The sequence below is a fragment of the Amblyomma mixtum genome, chromosome 1 (assembly GCF_055824585.1).
Source record: "Amblyomma mixtum isolate Tamu chromosome 1, ASM5582458v1, whole genome shotgun sequence".
In the NCBI taxonomy this organism is placed as follows: Eukaryota; Metazoa; Arthropoda; class Arachnida; order Ixodida; family Ixodidae; genus Amblyomma; species Amblyomma mixtum.
Window position 1 is genome coordinate 157,362,939 of NC_143012.1, and position 22,196 is coordinate 157,385,134.

General features: G+C 45.8%; 1 long non-coding RNA gene across 1 annotated transcript; it reads left to right on the forward strand.

Moving 5' to 3' along the window:
- The first annotated feature begins 668 nt into the window (after positions 1 to 668).
- LOC149369484 (uncharacterized) lies at positions 669 to 2,636 on the forward strand. The gene is made up of 2 exons (XR_016288834.1): positions 669 to 707; positions 2,106 to 2,636. It is a non-coding gene; the product is annotated as an uncharacterized LOC149369484 (long non-coding RNA).
- Positions 2,637 to 22,196: the final 19,560 nt, after the last annotated feature.

Genomic DNA, 22,196 nt, shown 5'->3' on the forward strand with positions numbered 1-22,196 from the left:
CAGGACAAGCCTCGACAAGTGCTGGTCCCCTGGAGAGCCCAGGTCTACGTGGTAAGATTACTCGATTGTTGGTTTGGTGATTTGACAATTTTGATCCACTTCAAAATATAGTGTTTGTAAGCTGAAGCTGACTTGCCTGGGAGAGTTTGCTTAATGCTTAAAAGCTAATGAGTGTCAAATAATTTTGGTATTTCTCAGTTATTTAGCACCATTGCATTCTCCATACAGTGCGAAAAATGCTATAACTCCTTTAGAGTGAGAATAAATGGAACGCTTTCAGAAGATTACCATTTCCTCGAATGACTTTCCATGGTTGTTTTGCCTAATATAGCCACGCAACTGTCTAGATTATCTGCACACCTTAGTCCAAGCTTTAACTGAAGAGCAACGCCTCTACAACTACTTTTACTTGTGTACCTGTGGTACAAGCCACGACGAGCACTGCTTTTTTTATATCAGTTTCGGAGTAGAGGTACCACATGCAGTGTTTGAATATTCCAGCCCCCATGAAAAAGTTAAGTATATAAGAAGCTATGTTAATTGATCATTTTATGGTTTGATCATCCCTGTGCATGCACATTTTATACTTTTTTTGGTGTCCAAAACAAAAAGTCAATTTTTGTCTTTGTGCAGGAGAAGGAGGCCATGGCCACTGCCCTATCACCGAAGCTGACATACAAGTGGGCTCTACCAGGGATGATGGAAAAGTAATCACCTTTCTTTTTTACAAGCAAGCATGTAAACATCTGGTGGAGATGGTGTTCCATGGCTCCCAGTTTTACTGTAAGGACTGTGCTTTAAAATATAAAATATCTTGTCAGCTTAAATGGGACGACAAATTTCTTATGGTCTAAAGTAGGCTTTTTGAATTATTATAGATAGATGTGAACAGGTAGGCAGACAGCTACAGTATTCATTTTAAATGAGCCTCAGGGGAGCATTTATGGAGGGAGGTGGTGGGGCATTGGTAAATTTCATTTAAGGAAAACATGCAGAACACCATTTTTTTTAACAAAAGGCGAAGAAATACATGGCTAAAATGTGACTGCTGCCCCAAGAGAGTGCCGTATATCCGACCCTATGTTAAATTAAGCCTACTCAATAACATTTTGAGTCTGCTTAATTTTTTGTTTAGTTTTAAGATTGCATAGGTCAGGAAGATAGCACCTCTAAGGGAATAACCTGTAGCACAAGCATATTAATTGCTGCTTTTCGATGTGGCAGAAGACTTCAAGCTGCTAATTGGGTGCTTGCAAGGAGAGTTAATTTGTCATACTGAACTGCTGTTTCATGTGAGCAGTAAATTTACAAAAGCCTCTCCTGCATTTCTAACCTGCTGTCAGGCACTTTAGTTGTGCAGCTGGTAAGCCTGTTCGCAACACAGGTGCATTGATCATGCTTAAACTGCTAACAATGTCCAATGTATTGAACAAGTTGCATAAGCCCATGTTATCATCAGTGGTGTATTAGCTTTGAATATTTTGGGGCCAGATGTAGAATCCACTTTCTCCTTAACTATATTGCTCAAAGACAAATTTAGGCAGTCGTTTTTGCATTCATGTCTAAACTGGAACACTATTTTTGTAAAGAACCCGTAGTAGCTTTTTCTGATTGACAGCTGAAGCTTTTGTGGAGTATGGAATTTGGAGCAATGTTTTGTCATAATACGCGTTGCTGTTGTTATTGGAGTTTGAAGTCTTATGTGGGCAATACACTAATGTGACGCTTGAAAAAAGTGACAATGCAACACTCTAAAAACTCATAAGGTGTGGTAGAACTGCTTTCATATGCATACAATTGTGATATTCATGACTTCTGCATTTTTTGTGCTCCATACCATGAGACTCAGGAGAAAACAGTTGCCCAGCCTGTTATATTGGCTTTGAGGGGACTATACAAAAAGTGCTAAATAGCGTGACAGTTTTTGTTTTGCGTCATTGTCAAGTGACCTTAAGTCGCCATCATGTGCTAGAGTACTATGTAATGCTTGATGGTGCTACTGAAAGCTCCTCTGTCAAGGTACTTATAGCCTCAGAGCGCAGAAAGAGGTCTGAAAAAAATAGGCCGCAGGAAAGTATTAACAGCTGTGTGCACATATTTTGCAGGTCTATGCTGGAAGCGGTGCCTGGGTGGAGCCACAGGTGTGGACTAGGCTCTTCCAGGCGCCATCCGACTCGATGTTCTGCCGGATGGCGGCTCAGGTGTACTGGAGCACAGAAGAGTTAAAAAACAGGAGTGTGACTGGAACGCTTTCAAACAGAAGCCTGTCTCTGGGCAAGACAGAGCCAAAGCCTGCATTGACGCCGCAGAAGCTGACTTCTCTGAAAGGTGTGTTGACCCTTTGGTGACTCTTTTGCTTTATGTCTAGCGTTGCTCAGTTAGTAAATGGCGACGTAACAATAATTTGGAACCTAAACTTCTCATCATACCTTGTGGGCTGTGAGTTTTGGTACAGAAGGAAAAATGTTTCAATGACTGCACTTCAGGATACAACTTGTCCACAGGTTATTTACAAACACTAGACAAGCAGGAAGCTGTTTGCTGGAACTGGTCACATTAAATGCATCATCATTTGCATCATCGTGTACGTGCAAAGTATGTTAATAAAACTGGAATTAAACAAATTTAGGAAGTCATGACAGACCCATTGTTCAAGGAATTTTCACCACCGGAAGCGCCACCGGAGACCAAACTGTTAGCATATAACACATTTATACGATCAGTTCTCGAATATGGAAATACGATTTGGTTTCCCTACACACAACAACTCATTAACAAACTAGAAGGAGTGCAGAGAAAGGCAATTAGATTTATCTTTAACAAATACAGGAGCAGTGATTCACCATCCCAACTACTAAATCAAGCATGTATTCTTACTTTACAGAAACGCGCCAGACTAGCACGACTAAAATTATTGTTCCAATTAGTTCATAACACATTAAACATAGATACTTCGTTATATATATCTGTAGATGAATCCAGACCATCCCGGCATAAGCACCCATTAACCCTTAAAGAGTACGCATTCCGAACCGACTGTTTCAGATATTCATTTTTTCCGCTTGCCATAAAAGAATGGAATAGTTTGAACCCCTCTATTACTACTAATACATCTTTGCAGAAATTTGTAACTTTGGTAGAAGAACAGTTGAGCGATAATTAAATCGATAATTAAATCATAATTATTCAAGTACAACAGACCACTCGTATCACTGCATGTAACAGCATCTTTATGAACATATTACTTACAATGTATAAAATTGCACCCTTTTCTGTGAAAAATATTCTCTCGTTATGTGTTTTATTTTCTGTTATCTGTGTTTTTTTTCCCATACTCATGTAATTACTTGAAAATAACAGTGTTTTTAATGTATACCATTCCATTTGTATTCGCTTTGTACCTTCTTACTATATGCCCATCCTGTAAAAATCCCAATGGGATTGACAGTATGTGAAATAAAATAAAAAAATAAAAATAAAATAAATAGTTCACAGATCCAGAGCTGTGTCCTGTAATTAATGGCAGCTCACTCACTTTTAAAGTTATCATGTGTGCATTTTTTTCAATGCAGAACACTGCGCTATACCACAGCAGTTCATGAAGCTGGTTCTGCAGCAAGCTGTATTACTTAAACTTGTTCTTCTGCTCTTAACTAAGAATTCATTGTATTCTGCCCATAGTTATTATTGAAGCGTTAAATGTTTGTCCGTGGCAGAGCTTACAGAGGTACGGAGGAGAAATTGAAGTTGGCCTAGCTGGATTTAGCTCAGCAGTTTGAGATTGAGTTCATATATTTTACGAAGGCTTCTTATAAATTTGTTGTGGTGTGTGGAATTTAACGTCCCAAGGTTACTCAGCCTATGAGGGATGCTGTAGTAGAGTGTTCTGGAATAATTTTACATCACCAGAAGTGTTAAACCTTTACTGACATCGTCCAGCACATGGACGCCTTTTGCATTTTGCCTTCATCGAAATTGGGTGGCCGCGACTGGGTTCGAGCCTGAATACTCAGGCTCGGTTTCTGAAATCCTAACCACTAAGCAACTACAGCTAGTCCTTCTCATGAATATGTCGCAGTCTGCACTGACTACCTAAAAGCTCTTGACCGCATCGAATCATCTCAGAAAAAAGTTTCTACCTTGCAGAGTAACATGATGGTGCTTTTATGCTGCCACTATTTTGTCAGTTTATTGTGTAAAATGTATGTTGCCAAAGGCAAAGTGCTACAATTCACTTGTATGAACCACCAGTGGCTATTGTGTTCCAGATTGGGCTGGCCCTTAGTCACAAAGCAATTTTTCATTTGGCTATATATAATGCACTATATTCAACTTTTGAAACTGCAGTCCTTGACTGCATTGGGTTTCTTTGCTTTACTTCTTCTTTTGAGAGTTGCTTGTGGAAATTTTTGTGTAATGCCCCTCAATCCATACATTGCCCTTAATATTTATTCTTTCTGCAGCTTTGTTCCGCCTCTACACGGGGGACACAAGCCCAGAGGAGTCTGCAAAACGGCTGAACGCGGTGCGCAAGCATCTTGCTCAGAAACTGGGTGATGTACAGCGCAAATAGTGCGCAACATAATAAAGGTGTTCTGTGAAATGTTTTGTGACTGTTATCTAGAGACACACATTTTGCTAAAAAAGTTATTGCACCATTTATTTGCAGCATGCAGAAATAATTTTCCAGTTTATCCAAGTTCTTCTTTTCAAGTATTCAGATAATCGTTTTAAGCTTGTCCAAAGATACCAGCAGGATTGTGTGTTGAAACAATGTGAAGGTGCCATGGTCATGTGTCTGCGTGAGCTTCATGCTCACGGGCCAACAGGCCTTCAGGCATGCACAAAAGCAGGCCAATACCAGTAGGCCGACACCACCAGGCCAATACCAGTAGGCCGATTCCAGTAGGCCGACACCATTAGGTCCAACACCAATAGGCCCGACAGCAATACACCCAACACCAATAGGCCCAACACCAGCAGGCCCGACACCAGCAGGGTCCCAATTTACGGATTGCCAACAGACCTACAGCCTGTTGGATTTTCTGATAGGGTTGTTATATCGTATTTCAAAAGAGCGAGGGCCAACGTGATTATTACCGAATTCGTAAAGTTTTTTCCGAGCCTGGCGCGTAGCCGGTGAGAAAACTTCACTCATAGTGACGTTATTCATTTTGAATTGGTTACGAAGGGTTAATATCTTCACTTTTATAGTAGTGTCAGAAAATTTAGCTATGATTGGCTGACACTTCCCGTCTGAAAAAACGCCCAGGCGATGTACACGATAAATTGAACTCGAGGGGCGTACTTCGACAATCTTAGTCAAGGCATCCAGGAGTTAAGATTTAGTGCCGCCGCGGTGGCTCAGTGGCTATGGTGCTTGGCTGCTGACCCGAAAGACGCTGGTTCGATCCCGGCCGCGGCGGCTAGAATTTCTTTGGAGGAGAAATTCTAGAGGCCCGTGTACTGTGCGATGTCAGTGCACGTTAAAGAACCCCAGGTGGTCGAAATTTCCGGAGCCCTTCACTACGGCGTCTCTCATAGCCTTAGTCGCTTTGGGACGTTAAACCCCACAAAACCAAACCAAACCAAGATTTAGTACCTGCCGAAGTCTCTTCCTCACCCGGTATACCTCTAAATATTAAGTTTTCATAACGTTCAGTTGGGCGAGTTGGTAGATATTCATGATTTGAACAGCGCGAACTACAAGGGACAAGAAAAGAAGGGACACAGGACGAGCGCTGACTCGCAACTAAAAGGTTTATTCACTGAAACCTTCTTATATGAAGAAACAATCAAAGGGAAGAAACAACACAAAAAAACTAAAAACCATGAAACGCAACATTCGTCAGGTGCTCCCGAGAAAATTCATCTCCCTATCGCAAAGGAAAACAGATGGTTTGCTGACGCAATTCAGTTGATCCCCTGCGATGTGAAAAGCCTCTTCAACTTCTCGTGTCGTCTGATCACTGTGGGTGTATAGTACACGTGTTTGATTGAATAATGCAGTGCATTTTTTCGTTTTCTTTTTCATGACTTTACATTCTAGACAATGTTTGACCAAATGTGAAAGGTCATCACCATTGTTTAAGTTGTTCCTGTGCTCTTGCAGGCGCTTGTTAAGGCAACGCCCTGTCTGACCAATGTAACGCGCTCCACAGGAAAGGGGCACACTGTATACAACACATGTTTTACAGGCCACAAACTTATCCCTGTGCGCAACGCCACATCCTTCTTTTTTCTTCTTGGCCTCTTTCTTTCTTTCAATGGCAGGGCATATCTGTTTGAGCTTGACGGGGGCTGAAAGGAACACGCCAACTTTGTACCTACTTGCTACGTTCTTTAGTCCGTGGGAGACGCGGTGAACATATGGCAAAACGTCAAATTTCTTCTTTTCAGGCTGGACGTCTGTCGTAAGCGGAGTGGCCTGACGCTTTAATGACTGAATTAAACGAGAACACGCCCCTGCTATCATCTGGTCTTGATATCCAGCAAACTTAACCCTAGACAACTGGGTCTGGAAGCTATCTTGAATGGCGTGATGACATTTCTTTACTGGTGCCTCAAAAGTGAACTGTAACCCCGACACACACTCCCTGAACACTTTTAGAACGTCAACCATTCGAGCCGGAAAACGCCCACGTTCTACAAAAATAAGATAGTCATCGACATATCTGACGGTCTTGAGATGTAGGACAGACAGGTTCGTTTCCAGATCCCTGTCAACGTACAACAGAAAAATGTCACTTAAGACAGGGGCGACGCTCATCACGCCATTCAAGATAGCTTCCAGACCCAGTTTTCTAGGGTTAAGTTTGCTGGATATCAAGACCAGATGATAGCAGGGGCGTGTTCTCGTTTAATTCAGTCATTAAAGCGTCAGGCCACTCCGCTTACGACAGACGTCCAGCCTGAAAAGAAGAAATTTGACGTTTTGCCATATGTTCACCGCGTCTCCCACGGACTAAAGAACGTAGCAAGTAGGTACAAAGTTGGCGTGTTCCTTTCAGCCCCCGTCAAGCTCAAACAGATATGCCCTGCCATTGAAAGAAAGAAAGAGGCCAAGAAGAAAAAAGAAGGATGTGGCGTTGCGCACAGGGATAAGTTTGTGGCCTGTAAAACATGTGTTGTATACAGTGTGCCCCTTTCCTGTGGAGCGCGTTACATTGGTCAGACAGGGCGTTGCCTTAACAAGCGCCTGCAAGAGCACAGGAACAACTTAAACAATGGTGATGACCTTTCACATTTGGTCAAGCATTGTCTAGAATGTAAAGTCATGAAAAAGAAAACGAAAAAATGCACTGCATTATTCAATCAAACACGTGTACTATACACCCACAGTGATCAGACGACACGAGAAGTTGAAGAGGCTTTTCACATCGCAGGGGATCAACTGAATTGCGTCAGCAAACCATCTGTTTTCCTTTGCGATAGGGAGATGAATTTTCTCGGGAGCACCTGACGAATGTTGCGTTTCATGGTTTTTAGTTTTTTTTGTGTTGTTTCTTCCCTTTGATTGTTTCTTCATATAAGAAGGTTTCAGTGATAAACCTTTTAGTTGCGAGTCAGCGCTCGTCCTGTGTCCCTTCTTTTCTTGTCCCTTGTAGTTCGCGCTGTTCAAATCATGATTAAGTTTTCATGTCGCGATCTATCTTCGGCTTCCTCAAGGTCAGACTGCAGCAAATCATTTTGAGTACGTTGGCCTTTTACAGATTTCTTTAAAGATGAAAGCTCCTGATCCATGTCGTCGAATTTCTTTGCCTTTTCCTCGAGTTCAAGCCTCGTGTGCATGCCAGCTAACTTTGATTCAATGTTCTTCTGACTACTCCCAATGTCTTTAGTATCAGCTGCTAATTCGGCCTGATCTTTCGAGCTTTGCAACGTACGAGAATGTACATCCTTAGGCAGCTTAAGCATTACTTTCATTTGTTCAGACGGATTCTCTGGCAGGTTGTCTATGTCAAGGGAGGTCTCGGAACAATTCATAGGACCCAGGTTAGGTTGAATGTCGCCAGAGCGCACAGGCAGAAACATCATTGAAAAGCATTCACAAGCAACATCAAAGCACACCGGCGGGAACGGGAACAGAAGTAAACAGCGATCGTCGCATTTCCTAGCGTGCAAAGGATAGTGCGTACAAAACTGCACGGTAAAGACGCGAAGCATTGGAGGCATGCCGATGTCCCTGTTCCCGTGTCCACTGAAGGGAAAGCCAGTGTGTTGTTGCTTTAAATTCGGTGTGGATGGTGATGCCATCGTCGACGACGTTGTCGCGATTGCCCTCGCGGCCTCACATTCCGATTAAAAATACCTAATCACCGCCTCGCGAGGGGCCTGTCGGAACGTCGAACAAGGCTGCACCCCCTTCCTAGCCTATCGAATCTATCAAAATTGCATGCGGGATATGGACCCGCACACCGTTACCTTATACGGGCCCCTGCTCATCACGGGTTGGCAGGAAGCGAGACAGCAGACGCAGCAGCCTTCGCGCTCTCTCACTGGGCTGTTTTCTCCCCCAACCCGATCAGGAACCCGATTTTAGTCCGGTCTATACGTTCAAAGATATTACAACCTGTTATTAAGATAGTCCTCGCCTTTACCCTAGTCCATGTAAATGTCTCAAGAAGGCGGATGAGCGGCTCCTTCTCCGCCTTCTCACCAATACATTGCTGTGCCCGGCAGCACTAAAACATTTTGACCCCTCTTTTAGCGGCAGCTGCCTGCACTGTAGTGCGCTGTCTGCAGACACCTATCACATGGTGTGGGCCTGCCCCTCCAACCCGACCATTCCCGCCATCCCCAACCAAACCCGGGAGGACTGGGAGGCGACCCTGCTCGGCTGCCACGACTTACATGCCCAACAAGCTTTAGTCGGGCGCGCCCGGGCGGCGGTCCCCGCCACTGGGGTCCTATACTTGAGACCTCCAACTAGAGTTTGTAAGGATCGGTTCCTTAAGGGGTAATCCAAGCATACCTGCTGTCCCTTCTAAATAAATGTATTCACCACCACCACCGCCACCTGGACGGGTGTGGAAGAGGGATTCGATGAGCAGGAAAGCCTGGCCGGGTGAAAAGCTAAAGTTGTTGGTGAACCGAAGCCCAGATCTTGCAACCACCGGACCAGGGAAAAACGTCGAGTCAGTGCCTGCAGCCGGCGAAGTGATATGGCGAGCGCCAGCACGGCCTGCACGGTAAAGAAGCGAAGCATTGGAGGCATGCCGATGCCACTGTTCCCGTGCCCACTGAAGAGAAAGCCAGCGTGTTCTTGCTTTAAATTCGGCGTGGGTGGTGTTGCCATCGTCGATGACGCTGGACGGGTGTGGACGGGAGATTCGATGAGCAGGAAAGCCTGGCCGGGTGAAAAGCTGAAGTTGTCGGTGAACCGAAGCCCAGATCTTGCAGCCACCGGACCAGGGAAAAACGTCGAGTCAGTGCCTGCAGCCGGCGAAGTGATATGGCGAGCGCCAGCACGGCCTGCACGGTAAAGAAGCGAAGCATTGGAGGCATGCCGATGCCACTGTTCCCGTGCCCACTGAAGAGAAAGCCAGCGTGTTCTTGCTTTAAATTCGGCGTGGGTGGTGTTGCCATCGTCGATGACGCTGGACGGGTGTGGACGGGAGATTCGATGAGCAGGAAAGCCTGGCCGGGTGAAAAGCTGAAGTTGTCGGTGAACCGAAGCCCAGATCTTGCAGCCACCGGACCAGGGAAAAACGTCGAGTCAGTGCCTGCAGCCGGCAAAGTTGATATGGCAAGCGCCAGCACGGCCTGCACGGTAAAGAAGCGAAGCATTGGAGGCATGCCGATGCCACTGTTCCCGTGCCCACTGAAGAGAAAGCCAGCGTGTTCTTGCTTTAAATTCGGCGTGGGTGGTGTTGCCATCGTCGATGACGTTGGACGGGTGTGGACGGGAGATTCGATGAGCAGGAAAGCCTGCCGGGTGAAAAGCTGAAGTTGTCGGTGAACCGAAGCCCAGATCTTGCAGCCACCGGACCAGGGAAAAACGTCGAGTCAGTGCCTGCAGCCGGCGAAGTGATATGGCGAGCGCCAGCACGGCCTGCACGGTAAAGAAGCGAAGCATTGGAGGCATGCCGATGCCACTGTTCCCGTGCCCACTGAAGAGAAAGCCAGCGTGTTCTTGCGTTAAATTCGGCGTGGGTGGTGTTGCCATCGTCGATGACGCTGGACGGGTGTGGACGGGAGATTCGATGAGCAGGAAAGCCTGGCCGGGTGAAAAGCTGAAGTTGTCGGTGAACCGAAGCCCAGATCTTGCAGCCACCGGACCAGGGAAAAACGTCGAGTCAGTGCCTGCAGCCGGCAAAGTTGATATGGCAAGCGCCAGCACGGCCTGCATGGTAAAGAAGCGAAGCCTGAGAGAGGCAGTAGAGAACAGCAATGGGACATCCCGTTAGTAACGAAGGACGAAGTAAAGAAAGCCTGAGGAGCAATGCAAAAGGGGAAAGCAGCTGGTGATGATCAAATAACAGCAGATTTGTTGAAGGATGGTGGAGGTTATGCTTGAAAAACTAGCCACCCTGTATACACAATGCCTTGTGACGAAGCGTACCTGGAGCTTTGAAAAACGCTAACATTATCAGGCAAGATAACCGCTGGTCCTTAAGGATAATGGAGTGGATACCAAGAGAAGGCAAGCGTAGCGGGGGGGCGGCAGAAAGTTAGGTGGGCGGATGAGATTAAGAAATTTGCGGCAATACGGTGGCCGCAACTGGCCAAGGACAGGGCTAATTTTAGTGACATGGGCGAGGACTTTGCCTTGCAGTGGGCGTAGTCAGGCTGATGATGATGATGATGCTTTCTGGTGTCTTAGTTGACTTGCCTATTGTTCTGAGGTGTTTTCCTGCCAGTGACCTCGTTCGCCTGTAATCATTATGCTTATTGTGGATGTTAATTTTGGTTCTTTAGTTATTTCCTGGGGTTTGGCTTCTGTGATAGGTTGGGCGTTGCGTATCAATGCAGTGTGTGTGCAATAAACCTCATTTGATAGTTGGCGCATCTCCTGTTGCTTAACATTTTTTTTGCCTCGTCCCATATGCGCCTTTGTGTTTAAAACATGGCACAGCTAACGTAGTCGTCCATAAATTCAGCAATAAAATTCCAATAAGAAAAGGTGTCAGGCAGAGAGACATGATCTCGCCAATGATGTTCGCCGCATGTTTACAGGAGGTATTCTGGGGCCTGAAATGGGAACAGTCTGAGATAAGAGTTGATGGAGATTACCTATGTAATCTGCGATTCGCTGATGACATTGCCTTCCTAAGTCACTCAGGAATTAACTGCAAAGCATGATGAATGAGTCGGACAGGCAGAGCAGACCAGTTGGACGAAAAATTAACATGCTGAAAAGCAGAGTAATGTTAAAACAGTTCGACAAGGGAATATCAGTTCCCAATTGGTAGCGAGGTGCTGAAAGTAGTAAAATATGTCTGCACAAGGCAGGTTGTTATCGCTGATCCGGGAAATAACTAGAGGGAAATAACTAGAAGAATCAGAATGGGGTGGAGCGCATATGGCAGATTCTCTCAGCTCATGAATGGCAGTTTGCTAATATCCTTTAAGAGAAAAGTATACAACAGCTGTATCTCACCAGTAATCAATAGGGTCCAGCTTAAGTTAAGGACAACGCAGCGAGCTATGGAAAGAAAAGTGATAGGCGTAACGTTAAGAGATCGGAAGCGGGCGGAGTGGGTTATTGGTGAGGGTAAGGGAGGAAGATGATCGCTGGTCCTTGAGGGTAACGGAGTGGATTCCAGCGGAAGGAGAGCGTAGCAAGGGGCGGGAGAAATGTAGGTGGGCGGATGAGATTAAAAAATTTGCGGAAATACTGTGGGCGGAACCGGCAAAGGACAGGTTTAATTGAAGAGGCATGGGTGAAACCTTTACCCTGCAGGGGGCGTAGTAAGGCTGATGATAATACTGATGATTATATACCCGCAAAAATAATAAAAATACATATTGTCGCGACTGGGCGTCGAACCCGCGATGGCGCAAATAGATCAGCTTCGCTGGCCACTGCACGAGACCAGTACGGTATTGCCACCATCGATTACGTCTCTTTTTAAACTGCCACAATTTTTCTCTGTGCATTCCACGTTCCCGTCTGCATCAACATCCAAGCGTGCGTAGAAAGCACTATTAGCCTTCTACCCAGCACGTTCCTAAGGTGGATGTTAAACCTCTGAGACACTCAACAAAGGGAAGGAAACGGCGCAAACTGGCTCCCTGGGTGAGTGGACACCTCATTCGCGCATTGAGCTACGTGTCGGTAGTCACACAGGGCTGTGCACTTCATGCGTTGTCAGAAACACAGCACTGAAGCACAGCACGTTGACAACATTGCTGCAGAAACGCGACACTTGAGCAATAGGTCTTATACTGGTGTCCCATATAAATTTTGCATTGGTTTAAAGATATGCCGCCGTAGTTAAAACGATGCGACCAAATGCATATTACTGGCGACTGTATGGAGCAAGTCGCACTATTTTTGTAATTCTGCTTAATTGAATAATTTGTCGAGATTAATTAACCATCTTCGCAAGCAAGGAAGATAGGTAAAAGTTCCAATGAGAAAGTTGTACAACGGGTCCACAAAACGTCCTGTTGAACGTTTTAGACCTTTCCATTTATTACGTATAAGCTTTCCTTCCCTCCCTGCAGAAGCCCGCGAAATAACAAAAATAACCCCTTACATGCTCGCTTACGTGCCGCAATTGCAGTGGTCTCGGACTTTGTATAGGAATCAACAGGTCATTCAGCACGGTGTGCTGCCGTCTGAAATGCGTCAGTGCGGCGACCCAACAGCTGGATGTGCGATTTATGCCAGTGATATGCTTCCGTCACTGTGGTGAATGATAGTGACGAGCAGTTGCAGCCCTTATCGCTTGGGCTGACATAAATCACAAACCCAGCGCCTGCGTCACAGCCCTGTCAGCTTTTCAGCGACAGCCCACCCCGCCAACTGACCTGTTCGTTTGTAGGCGGAATGTTTGAGAGCACTGCAATCGTGGCGCGTAAGCGTGCATATCACGTAGTGTATTTTATACTTTGTGGGCATCTGCAGTGAGCGAAATAAACCTAATAGGTAATAGAACCCGAGGATTTGCGGAACGTTCTATGACTTTTTCGCTGGAATTTTTCACCTACTTTAATTCTTTGCGAAGTTGCTTAATCAATCTCGACTAACTATGTAATTAATCACAATACAAAAATTGTTTGACTTGGGCCATACAATCGCCAGCAGCATGTGTTTGGTCGCGTCGTCTTAGAGGGCCACGGTGTGCTTTTAAAACGCGGCTAAATTTCGCAGGGACACCCTTATATGTGAAAGGTGGGGGAGATTTGGCACTGGCGGAGAACATTGTGGACTGCAATGATTTTGAGGAATGGAAATACACAAAACTGATCCCTGGGCCAGTGAACAACTTAGTCACGCTTTTAGGTACGTGGTAGTGGAGTCCATATTAAACAAAAATAACGTCTTTTCGCACATTTTGTGCTAGCAATGCTAAACCGCCGGCTAACATTTTTTTTTGAGCGAAAAAGAGCGCTTATACGATACAGAGGAGAGAGAGGACGCGACGCTGAAAGGTCAGGCTCACCGCTAGCAAGCAGTCGAAGTAAAAGCGCGCTTGTCTTCACACTTCTGAACGGAGGATTCGGTACAATCAATTGGCGTGGCCTTCGAATGGTATGATGGCTCCGAAACACAGGGCGACGTCGGTTGGTACAAATGAAGTCTGTTTCAAAAACTGTGCAGCCAGGCTCTGCAAGTTGCACAGACCACAAGGTTCAAATAAACGGAAGAAGGGTGAAACAGTGAAGGACAAAGGAAAGTGCCCGTTGACCTAGAAAGGTACTTTAACGAGGTGAAAAGTTGGGTTGGTTGGCGCATGATCTTGTGGCCAAAAACAGCGCTTACATGTTACAAAGGAGAAAGGGAACAGCGTCATGCCCCGTCTCTCCTCTTGTACTGCGTCATGTCCCCTCTGTCTTTTGTATGGTGCAAGCGATGCTTTTTGCCACAAGATCACGCACCAACCTGCCCAGCTTTCCACTTTGTTAAATTTTTTTCGCTTTCATTTGTCAGCAGCGGAAGCTAGTATGGCACACACCGCCTGAACCACTCGATCTATAGTTTTTCTATTTCATCACTTTCATATCCAGCCTAGTAATGCCGGAGCTGCCAAACTTGTTTATGCACTGATGTGTTTGCAGCTTCACATTACACGTGTACTGTTCCTGTGCATGTAGAAGAGTGTTTTTGAAATGCGCTTATAATTTATGTGCTACGTATACGATTTCTCTATCCACATGGGCGCTTGTTCAGGCGTGTCTGATTGAACCTCGGAAAGCAAGCGAGTTAAGTTTACAAAAACTTGGAAGTGCATTTCCTGCCCACGCAGTATAGGAAAAGATCCTATCGTCGTAAAAGCGGAGCAGACAGAATTTAAAATTCCTGCAGTTTTGCTGAACATCAGAAGAAAACAACTCCTTTTGCCTGCCTAAAAAGTGGACGGGATGGAAATAGCAACTTTGTGAAGTTCGAAGAGAGAGTAGGTGCCCTGTTACGTTCTTCTGGTGATAACATCCTCTGTCGCGCGGAACGTATTGCTGATTGCATATTCATTGTGGCGCGTATAAAAAACGCTGATATCGCGGGCTATACAGGGTGTGCACGCTAACTTTAGCCAAGGGTTAAAAATAAAATATTTGAGGTATGCCAGGGAAACCACTTACATACAGCTACCAACCGGCTTGCGCATCATAGGCAATTTTTTGTTTTTCAGTTAATTAATTAGCAATTAAGATCATTTTTCCAAACGCGTAAATATTGACTTTAGGCAGAAAATGTGAATTGAAAAGTTGGAGAACACCTTCAGATACCCCCATTCCATTTATTTGCGCCAAAGAAAACCTCTCATGTATCTTTTTTCCGAGCTCCAAAGAGAGCCCGCGAAACACAAAAAAAGTCACGTGACTAGCGCATTCGCGCGCCACGATTGTGCTGCTCTGAACCGTAGCTTGAGTGAACGAAATCGGCTGCTGAAAAGGTGCGAAGACCTCAATGCGCCGGCAGGCCGATATGTCAACGATGGTTGCGGCGTCCGCGCGAGCCAGTCTGCAAGCGTGACGGTGCAAGTTGCAGCGAACGCGCCGGGCATTGTGCGCTACACAAATGCGACGTGTTTATTCGCCTCTGAGAGGCAAAAGAAGATAGGCAAGTATTTTACTTATCTTCTTTTGCCTCCCAATGACGAATAAAGCTCATCGCATTTGTGTTTGTCACCTTTGGCCATTTCATAGCGCACAATGCCCGGCACGTTCGCTGCAACTTGTACCGTCACGCTTGCAGACTGGCTCTCGCGGGCGCCGCAACCGCCGTTGACATATCGGCCTGCCGGCGCATTGAAGTCGTCGCGCCTTGCCAGCAGCTGATTTCGTTCACTCAAGACACGGTTGAGAGCAGCGCTATCGCGGCGCGCGAATGCACAAGTCAAGTGACTTTTTTTGTATTTTGCGGGCTTTCTTTGGAGCTGGGAAAAAAAATACGTGCGGTTTTCTTCATCGCAAAAAAGTGGAATGCGGGTTTCTGAAGGTGCTCTCCAACTTTGCAATTCACATTTTCTGCCTAAAGTCAATATTTACGCGTTTAGAAAAATTATCTTAATTCCTAATTAATTAACTGAAAAACAAAAAAATTGCCTATGATACGCAAGCCGGTTGGTAGATGTATGTAAGTGGTTTCCCTGGACTACCTGAAATATTTTATTTTATAACCCGTCGCTAAAGTTAGCGTGGACACCCTGTATAAGTGCCACGGCGGAGCGCAGCGCCGCTCTTTCCTGCCCGGCTGCCGAAATGGAATAAAGGCGTTCCTGACAACCTTCGGTGTCGCCGCTTGCTCGTCGTTCGCCGAAGCGCCCAGAAACATAACGGCTGGTGGCAGCGGTGAGATCTACGACTCCGGGTTACGCGCCATTTGTCGGTGAGTGCCTGAAAAGTCTCTTTTGTTCACCAAGTAGCTTGAAAGACGAAAGTAAACTGTTACTGACTAGAAAGGGCAGTGGGTGGAAACCAGCCAGATTTTTTCCTCGTAAATATTTCGGTCGTAACAAGATGGATCTCGGTGCGATTGATAAGCCCGAATTAATGCTTTTAGCCGGACAGTAGGGCGTAAAGGTGACAAAAGCCATGAGAAAGCCCGAAATCATCTCCGCCATTGAAAAGTGTGGTGCCAACGAAATTTTATAATCTCAGGCCGAGGTGCAGTGAAAACGGAAGAAAGAAGACATTGAGGTAGAAATGCTTAAGCAAAAGGTTAAGAAGGAGGAGGAAGCCATGGCTGTCGATATATCGACAAAATTGGACATGTAAACCTGTTGCAGCGCTTTTGCGTCGGGGGAGGCATAGGTCTCTACTTAGCAAATTTTGACTGGGTGTGCAGAAAGAAGGGCTTCGTGGAGTCGAGCTGGCCACAAAGGCTTCCGAGCTTGCTGCCAGCGGAATTGGCCGACGTTCTGGCAAAGTTAGAGTCCAAAGAGGAGGATGACTACTCGTCCGTAAAAACCTGCCTATTGAAGAAGTTCAGGTTGTCCCCTGAAGTTTTTCGAGTAGTTTCGAGAGGCAAGAAACAAGCCGGAAGAAAGCTATGCTGAGTTTGCTTACAAGTTAATGTGCTTTCTAGACTGTTGGCTCGGTGGTGTAGACTCTTATGAGGACCGTGAAAAGGTGCTAGCGCAGATTGCACTCGAACAGTTTTTCTGTTTTCTTCCTTCAACCCTGAATGATTGGATTCAGGATAGGCCAGATGTCAAACACGCACACGTGGCGGCTAATTACGCAGACCTCTATTGCTCTAGACATGGGAAGAACTTTAATAACGAGAAGCCTAGCTTTGTCTGAAGCCACAAGCGAGGAACGGTTCATCCGTTATCTAAAAGCACAGAGTGTTCGACGCATGTTCCACCTTCAAAGGAAGCGTTGGATCCAGAAAAGCAAAAGCTAAAAACAGAGTCGATGAAGCAAGAAAGCCTATTCGTTGCTACAAATGTTACCAACCAGGTCATGTAGCTTCAGGCTGTCGTGTGCCTAGAGTGTCCCCGGTTAACTTGTGCATGGATAAGGCAGAAGACCTGCTTAGGCCATACATGTACGACATGGAGGTAAATGGTCAGTCTTGCAAGGCTTTAAGAGACACCGCAGCCACGCCCGACCTGGTTCATTCCTCGGTAGTCAAGCAAGACGATTTCACAGGCGACTGCTTGTGAGTTCGACAGGCCCTGGAAGATCGTAGAATCAGCTTGCCAGTAGCCAGAGTAAAACTAGACGAGCCTTTTGGTGTAGTAGACACGGAGGCAGCAGTGTCCGACGGGGTATTGCCCAGCTGTTCGCGGTACATTCTTTCCAACAGAACGGGAAGGCAGCTCGATGACTCGGGCGTCTCGCTTGACATCAATCCCGTTCTAGTAGTCACTCGCTTCATGACGACAGCGAACGACTCTGAGCCGCAAACGCTCGCGACGAGGGCAGAAGCTGACAAGTCAGATAACGAAACTGCACGAAGGGATTCCGGAGGATATATTCGAAGAAGCAGACGCAACCACACTCGTTTCGCCGGAACAGGCGAGGAACAGTCCACAGACAAAATGCTACAAAAATGTCGAGATAGCCTGGGAAAAAATGTAACACCGAATATATCATTTCCTGGGAAGAATGGCATTATTTATCGCCACTTTAAGGACAATGGTGGGGATGAAGTAGACCAGCTGGTAGTTCCGTACAAGTACAGGCGTGACCTCTTGAGCTTGGTCATAAGGGAGGGTGGTCCGGGCACGTAGGAATCACGAAAACGAAGTGCAGGCTATTGGCAAAGTATTATTGGCCCGGTTGTTTCAAGGACGTTGAGGAGTTTGTTCGTTCGTGTGACACGTGTCAAAGGACGGGACGTCCGAACGAGCGACAAAAAGCTCCCCGTACCCAGGTCGAAAAATGCCAGAATCTGGTTTCCACAATTTCCGGAATAACCAATCCAGACCAGTACGATATTGAAGTGGCCAGTCAGTCACCAATTAAGTGCAAGTCCTATCTCTTTTCCCCACGTCAAGTAAAGCTTTTAAAAGATGCTGTAGATCAAATGCTTCAACTGCAGTTAATTGAGAAGAGAGAAAGTGATTATGTCTCTCCTATCATTTTGGTAGAGAACCCCGGCAAAGATCCGCGTCCTTGTGTGGACTACCGGAAGTTAAATGCCGTTACTGTAACCAAGGTCTACCCGATCCCGAATATTGAAGCCTGCATCGAGAAAGAAAGCAGGGAAAAGTGCATTCCAGCCATCGATCTTTTCAGGCGATACTGGCAAGTACCCCTTACTGAACAAGCGAGCAACCTGGCAGCGTTCATGACTCCGTTCGGTGTCTTTAAGCCGCTTGTTATATGTTTTGGTTTGTAAAATGCTCGCGTATGCATTTTAAAGGTTGATGTATCAGGTTCTGGCCGGAATAGGCTTTTTCGCTACCTTACCTGGATGATGTAGTAATTTGTTCAGACACCTGGGTGGATCACATCCAAAATTCGCAGCAGGTCTTTTCCCGCTTGCAAGAAGCAGGGTTAACGGTTAAGGCTACTAAGTGTAAATTCGGCCGCAATGAAGTCTAATATATGGGTCATGTCGTCGGTCAGGGAGCAAGACGACCACAACAACTTAAAATTCAGGCAATCAGAGAGTTTCCTTTGCCATAAAGGAAGAAGGGTTTGATGTCTTTCATCTGGCTGCTGAATTACTACCATCATTACATGCCCCGGTTCTCGGAGAAGGCGAGTCCACTTATGGATGCCCTATAGAAAAAGGAGCCCAATAACATTGTATGGGACGATCGTAAGCATCAAGCGTCTGAGTCCCTGAAGCTGGCATTGATGTCAGCCTGTGCTGGCCATCCCAGACTACGCGAAGCCTTTCCTGGTAAAGTGTCACGCTAGTGAAAGAGGGATGGGCGTGGTACTAAGCCAAGAAAACGACAAAGGGGAAGAATGTTCTATTTTATTTGTCAGCAGGAAGCTTACTTCGAGGGAACAAGCTTGCAGCACAATTGAAAAAGAATGCTTTTGCCTCGTGTGGGCGGTCGAGAAGCTTCGCTGTTACCTTTTGGGCTCTGAATTTATTTTAATTACTGATAATCGACCGTTGACGTGACTCCAGCAACTGTCTCAAAAAACCGGCAGATTGCTCCGGTGGAGTTTAACTCTCCAGGAATATGCTTTTGTGGTAAAGCATAAGAGAGGCAAACTTCATGTGAACGCAGACTTCTTAAGTCGAGCGCACGGATAAGTACGCCATGTAGTGTTCTTGTTTCTTTTGGCTCAACTGGATCCCTGTAAATAGTCTCATGCTTACTCCTCTTTACAAATGTTCGCTACTAATATTTTTCTTTTAGGGTAAAAATCTGGTTTCATGTAGGAATACTTTTGGGCAGTCTAATGAGGCAAACAAAGGCACTTTCGGTGAACAGAATTGACATCGCGGTGGCTTCTGTGGGGCTTGGTTGTTGTTTGTTTCCCCGTCTGCCCAGCCATGTGCCTCTTTCAAGAATGGGTCACCGGTGCCTTCGCCCGAAGGTTCCAAGAGATCCCGTCGGGGCCACCCTTGAATCCTGGGCAGTGCAGTCCACATCTCTTCGACTGCACCTAGGTCGTCACAATGTGTGGGTACTTTCATCCTCGTGCTACAATCTCCTCCCTCGTCCCGCCAGATCTCGGAACAGTGTGCTCATGTGCTTGTGCTTTCGTCTGTGGACTCCGGCGTACCAGATCTCGGAAGCAGGATTTCACCTGCGCCGGGCTTGTCATGACTGTGTTGCATGGAGCAGTGGTGTGTGTTGCATTTGCGAACTTCGTTATTGTGGACTTGCGACTGACTGTAGGGGAGCTCTTCACAGCTGTTTGCGCAAAGCGGAAAACTTGTTCAGTTTATGTGGGGCCCTCCTAAAAGGGGGAGGAGTTGTTACGTTCTTCTGGTGATAACACCCTCTCTCGAGCGGAACGTATTGCTGAGTGCATGCTCATTGTGTCGCGTATGAAACACGGAGATATCGCGGGCTATATGAACGCCACGGCAGAGTGCTGCGCTGCTCTTTCCTGCCCGGCTGCCGAGATAGAATAAAGGCATTCCTAACAACCTTCGGTCTCGCCGCGTGCTCGTCGTTCGTCGAAGCGCCCAGAAATGTACCAGCCCGAAAAAAGGGAAACGAAAGAGCTCAATGTTATAGTTGGGGATCTGGAAACAAGCTGTTCTACACGTTAACTTACTAGAATTAAGGCTAGTATTGAGGACCTGGAATACCGCAGCCGGTGTTTCTACTTGAAATTTTGCGATATCGTCAAAACTAAACTGGGAGACTTACTGGCTACGATCAACAAGATGAGTACTGAAGTTTCTCCTGAACCCCTAATTAACGTGAGAGCATTTGATGGCCACACACAGGCTGTGCGCGAAACAGGACTAAGCTCGAGTTATTCTTGACCGCTATTCTCGTCACGACCTCAGAGACAAATGGCTCGTAGCAAGTAGCGCACTGTGCAATGCGGAGAGCTCTGTCTCTCTCACAGAAAACGTGACAAAGTATTCTCCAAAACTCCTCGAGGTAGTGAAGCAGCAGGTGGAATGGTTTGAATTCAGATTATTCACTTATGTCAATGTCCAAGAACTGAAGGGGATCGTGCCTTTTTCATTTATGTTGTGTTGGGTTGGGTTTAAGGGCACATAGGCAGCAAAGGCCATCATGCGGCAAGCACAAGGTATAGGAAATGTTTTCTGCGCGATTTAATAAAAAGGTTAAAAGTGCTCAAAGGTGTAAAGGGCCTAAAAGTTTACCTACCTACTAATAACAGAGAAAAAGAGATTTAGGAATGGCTAACGGCAAAAGCTTTTAAAAAGGTTCAGGTGGCCTCAGCGGCCATCCTTGCTTCGGCATGGATGTCGAAGCTCCAAACCAATAAAATAAAAACCTTAGCCTTTTTTTCTCAAGAATGAGAAAGTGGCTGAAGGACATCACGTGAATAACGGGGTCATGATTTATATCTTGCTGAGACAACCTGCTTCTGTTAAAAATCTAAAAACACAGGACATGTCCACGATTGCAATTATCACCTATGAGTAACGCTGGATGAAAAGCAATGGATTGATTATAAAACAGCGAAAAGCACATTTTCCTTAGCTTTTCGAGTCTAGAGCATTGAAATAAAATTATTTACCTTCAGTTCATCTCTAAATGTACAAACTCGCTTGTCTTGTTTAGCCAGCAGAAAATTGTGTGTGAGGTGTGTATGGCCTATACGGAGACGACATTAACGACTTCCTTAAAACGTTCCTGGTGCACACATGACTTCCAATCTCCTAAAACTGGCTTTACCGAGTGTTGTTTATTATTTATTTCCTTGTTCCAAACGGACTGCCATGTTTGTCGCACTTTAAGATGTACTTTGTTTACGGAGTCATTGTGCGGCATATTTGCATTTTTAATTTGCTTGCCACGAGCTTGGGCAGCGCAGAAATCTGCTCTTTCGTTGCCTTTTATGCCGACATGACTTGGTACCCAGCATAGCCTTATGTTTCGTCCTTGAGCGATGGCTGTTGTTATGTTCTGTATGTAACACTGACAGCCAGCCACTGCAGTCTGATCTTAATGCGATAAGCACATGGTGTTCTAATTGGTTAATGCCTTTAAATCTTTCCAAAACTAAGCTCATGTCTTTCACCAACAAGCCACGTATTCCTACCGCCTACTTTCTTGATAACAATAGTGTAGAATTCACCACAAGTTACAAGTATCTTGTCATTAACCTTCAATCCGACTTATCATGGAATCATCATATTAATCTCACTCTTGCCTCCGCTAACCGTACTTTCGGACTTCTCAAACATAATTTAAAAGAGGCCGCGACACATGTAAAAAAACTAGCGTACACCACATTAATCCGTCCGAAACTCGAATACGCGTCTGCCATTTGGGATCCTCATCAGAATTATATCATCAGTAACATCGAAGCCCTGCAAAACCGTGCTGCGCGATTCATCTTTTCTGATTATTCATGTTACACCAGCGTCACCTCATTGAAGACTAAAGCCGAGTTAGACAACTTCGCACTGCGCCGAAAAATTTCCCGTCTATCACTCTTCCACAAACTTA